The sequence below is a fragment of the Chaetura pelagica genome, unplaced genomic scaffold (genome assembly GCF_000747805.2).
Source record: "Chaetura pelagica isolate M959 unplaced genomic scaffold, ChaPel_1.0 scaffold278, whole genome shotgun sequence".
Lineage (NCBI taxonomy): Eukaryota > Metazoa > Chordata > Aves > Apodiformes > Apodidae > Chaetura > Chaetura pelagica.
This window is the reverse complement of record NW_009954497.1, coordinates 4591822-4596958: the sequence shown is the minus strand read 5'-3', so window position 1 is coordinate 4596958 and position 5137 is coordinate 4591822.

The following is a 5137-nucleotide window of genomic DNA, read 5'->3' as shown; positions in this document are numbered from 1 at the left end:
GCTCATTTATCCGGATAGCATGTCAATGAAAACTCCTCTTATGGCCACAGTTTCTTCTAAGGTGCTTCTCCGTGGCTCTGGTACTTGCATTCTCACAGAGTCACCAGCAGCATCGTGGCCCAGGCAAACCCGAGGTGCACGGGAACACCTTTTCATCGGTGACGGAGCAAGTAAGATACCACACTTTGCACTGTAAAGTCAACAATTTTTATATCTTTTTTTTCCCCAGGGTATGTTGTGTGAAAACAGCACTGGAATGCCCGAGGTGCCTGCGTGCAGCTCCAGCTGGTTTTAGCCAGGGTGTTGTACTGAGTCCCCGCTGTGCTGGGGTGGCTGTATTGCCTCCAAACCCAAGCTCTCCCAGGCTGTATCACAGCCACTTTTGCTCAGTGTGGGTTTAGGCCTAAAACACCTTGCCAAACCAAATGTCAGTCTTCCTCACAGGAATAAGTGTTTTTTTGCTTTAGTAGCTGACCTGTGTGTATGTGCTGATGAGTGACAGCCTTCACAAAGGCCCAAATAAAACCTCAAGTTAAAATGAAAAAAAATAAAAATTAAAATTAAACTTGTCAGCTGTGGAACCAAGAGAATGTTCACAGAATTGTGTCTTGGCAAGCAATACCTTGTTGTTTTTTTCCTCTCTTTTACACATAAAAGGGCTATGTGATTGCTTGTGGTCTGAGACTGAAAAAATGGGTAGTTGAGCTAGGTTTGATGTCTTTCAAAATACTTATCTATATACAAATTATCAGTTTGTCATGGCAATTTTAAATGACAAACTACTGTAACAGAAGAGTTAGGAATAGAAAAAGTAGTGGGTCAGAAAAAACAATGATTAAGGGATCTACTCTTATCAATGTTAACTTTATTTGTAGGGTTTTTTATAGTTTTGAAATCCATCAAGTATGATTTAATCAATAACTGCAACCTACTTTAGAAAGCTAGTTCCGTTTGTTTCTTCGTCACTTCATCTTCTGGGGTTTTTTCTCATTACAAAGGCAGCAGGAGCATCTGCCTTTCTCAAATTAATTCTATTTTTTCCTCCTAAGAGCTGGATTAATAGAAACACGTGACCTTCCAAAATATCCAGTAACAGAACATTCGTACTTCAGCATGGGATTTAAGGAAGGCATTTTTTATTTTTTCTTGTCCATAAAAGAGATTTACCTGTGTGTGACAGACTGCAAAAATATCATGTCAATACACAGTCATGGTTTGGTCTAGGACCAGCTGCTGCATGGTGAAAGTCTAACAGTAAGACGTGGCTAGGCCAAATTAATGGTACACCTTATTGAGAAGAAAACATGTCTATCTTCTGCCTTTAAAAGAAAACCTTAAATTGTATAGCTTTTTTATCTCTGTAAAGTGAAAGGAGAAAAAAGCTGGTGTGGAAGCTCAGGGGTGAAATGTTTGACATGTTTGACAATATATATATACTGTCCATTGGCAGATTCCGTTGTATACGCAGGATTTCTAATTAATTTTTCACTGCAACACCTTTCAAAAATACTCCCTCTAGATGCCTTTTGGATTTCTAGAAAATAAGAGAAAGAGTAGCCATTAATTATATTTTATGAAGATCTTGTCAGGACTCCTGATTTGGGATTTTTCATAGCAAAATTAAATAGATCCCTAAATATACAGTCTCTTCAATACTTGATTTGATAGTGGTCACATTAGTAATACTACCAGAACTGCATATCCTCAGCAAAGTTTGATATACTAGATTACTGACAAGGCAGTGGATCTGGAGATCGGAGCCTGAATATATCCAGGTCCCCTGAAATGCTACCCTGGTGTGCACTGGCCTCAGGCTTCTTGACAAAATGCAAAATCTCTTGTGACTACTGTATGCAATTCATGCTCTGAGGATAAGTCTATCTTTAGCTGAAACATCAGAAATGCTTCCTCTGTTTTCTTTCCTTTCTTTCATCTGCTTCCTCTTCCCCTTTTCACAGAGATAAATCTGTTATTTACTTTTAACGTGAAACATTAGAGGTATGGCAGCATTTTAGCAGAGACTTTTTTAGCCAGAGAAATCTGTATGTATTGAGCCTGTAGATGTAATTCATTTTTTTTGTCTTTAATAGCAGTAAGTAGCAAATCTTCATGTAAGAATGAGGTAACTGTGGAACAGATCTGATTTACTTTCCTAGCTTCTGGTGGCAAATAGCTTAGGATTTTCAGCACCAGAGCTGCAACTGCACTCTGTTTAGTATCCCCTGATGGACTTAATCTATCCATTTGTAAATTATTTCTGAACTTGACTGAAAAAGGATACTTTCACAGAATCCATAGTTTAGCACATTCTGTGGAAAAGTTCTTTGTCTTGTTACGAACACCTGCTCTAGAAAAATATCATTTATTAAGGTATTTCCCATAGATAGTGGTTCAATAAACTGTTCTATAAAAACGACTGAGTTTTTGTATTGTTGCAACCAATTTGTGTCAAGATAATCCATGATTGTATGTTACTACAATATTATTTTTTTTGTTTTCCACCTGAAGACAGAATTCAGCAGATGAGACATTGCTTCCAAAACATAGTAGCTTTCCTGTGATAGCTCAGGTGGCATTGCATTTATGGCAAATCCTTGCTGGACTTAAAATCATAAGACAAAATATTAAGAAGTGGCATGAACTATTAATTCATCAGTATATTTCCATTTTACATTACACTAGAACATCTCATTATTATTCAAACCTTGAAAATGCCCAACATCTGTTCTTTACATGTTATCAACCATTCCTACCAAGTAATTTCCTAATACCATCCCACAAACAGTGTATTCAGTCCTTTCAGTTTAATAAGCTTCTGTATGGGAACAGTTCTGGATAATACCTCTCTTCATATTGTTTTTACTCAGCATGTTACATCACTCACAGAATTTGCTTGTGTCAGGCATGAAGGATTTTCTTCAACGAGGGCCTGGGGGAAATATGTGAAACACGTAGCTGTAGAGGACATCAAAATCATGTTACTGCCTTGTAGTGAAATTCCCTACAAGCCCTATTTATCAGATAGATTTTTAGGTCACATCCAGGTTCTTCATTATTAAATTCAACTTGTGAGAGGTAAATTTGAAATCTTTTATATTTGCATGTCTCCTACTTGCACATCACCCTTCTTCCTTGCTTCCCCATTCAACATGAGAGTATGCCTAAATGTGAATTCCTGACTTTGCTTAGCATTTCTTTGAAACTCTCTAAAAATAGAGGGGTAGAGACACATTTCTGCATTTGCTAGTACATGTTCTTGAAATGGTCAGCTGCCATCAGATATGCTGAAGTACTGTCTCATTACAGCAGTAGTACTATTCTTGTACTATTCAAAAAACCTCATTTCAGATTTCTTACTGCTCTTTCTGTGGCATTGGAGAGAGGTGACATTATCTGTTGTGTATATGTGGCAGGCTAAACATATATCCTATATAGAATAAGATACACTCTGTGGGCATGAAGCAGGGACCAGATGTGAAAAGTTCTTCTGGATTCCTGGTGACTCTCAGACTGATAATCCTTTGTAGGAGAAAGGGACCTGGGAGTACTGGCGGACAGGAGGATGACCATGAGCCAGCAATGTGCCCTTGTGGCTAAGAAGGCCGATGGCATCCTGGGGTGCATTAGAGAGGGTGTGGTTAGTAGGTCAAGGGAGGTTCTCCTCCCCCTCTATTCTGCCTTGGTGAGGCCTCATTTGGAATATTGTGTCCAGTTCTGGGCCCCTCAGTTCAAGAAGGACAGGGAACTGCTTGAAAGAGTCCAGTGCAGAGCCACAAAGATGATTAAGGGAGTGGAACATCTCCCTTATGATGAAAGGCTGAGGGAGCTGGGTCTCTTCAGCTTGGAGAGAAGGAGACTGAGGGGTGACCTTATCCATGTTTACAAATACGTAAAGGGTGAGTTTCAGGACGATGGAGCCAGGCTTTTTTTAGTGACAACCAGTGATAGGACAAGGGGCAATGGATGCAAACTGGAGCATAAGAGGTTCCGTGTGAATATCAGGAAGAACTTTTTTACTGTAAGAGTGACAGAGCACTGGAACAGGCTGCCCAGAGAGGTTCTGGAGTCTCCTTCACTGGAGACATTCAAAACCCTCCTGGACACATTCCTGTGTGATGTGCTCTAGGTGATCCTGCTCTGGCAAGGGGGGGTTGGACTAGATGATCTTTTGAGGTCCCTTCTGACCTCTAAGATTCTGTGATTCTGTGATTTGTTTAGGGAAACAGAACAGTAGCGAATTTTATTCAGGCTCTTTAGTTTATAAGAAAAGTGATTTTTTACTGGAGTATGTTAAAACCTTTCTTGAGTTTCCAAAACAATCAAACAGGTTACCTGGGTTACAAAATTACACAAGCAAGCACAGGATGGGGTTTAATAAAGAAGCAAAGTCCCTTTTGTTTCCTTATGAGTGTGGGATTTGTCTGGGACAGAAGTCCTGAGAGCCCTTTCTGTAAGCAATCCTTGAATTTTACCATCTGGGATCTGACTAATGACAGCTTTTAGAAATGTCCCGTATGCACACTTTCTTGAAAAAAGCATGTGTTGCATGTAGGAGATGGATATCAGTAAGACTGTATTGACTGCCATAGGTAGTGAGATAGACTTTTTTTTATTTCTCTGTTCAAAAGAATGCTGATTAAAGTGTTAAATGTGCTTTTTAATTTATTTTTCTCTTGTGGGGGTAAATATTTAACAAAGTAATTGGAAATTCATGGTGATGGAAGTGTTGATTCAGTTTCTAAATAGACAAAAATCAGAATATTTGAATCAGCTTCAGTCTGACGTTTATTTGTTTACCTTGACATGGTGTTATCCAGCACAGCTTGAAATACAGTCCTGCATTGAAAAGCTGCAGTGACTTCTTAAATTTTGGATTGGTTTTGTTTGGGTTCTTTTTTCCTTTTAGTGGAAATCTGATGGTGCTATGTATTACAAGCTATCTGTACACTATGGAACATAAATCTAAGCTGCTTTCAGGGGAAAAAAAAATAAAAAAATTTGCTTTACAGGTAAGCAGGATATAGAGAAAGAGGCAAAAACCAACTTAAGAAAACTGCTGATTTTTGAATTCTCCAGATTCAGCTTATACTAAAACAGAACAGTCATTATATTGACATCTGATTGTTATCTAAGCTTC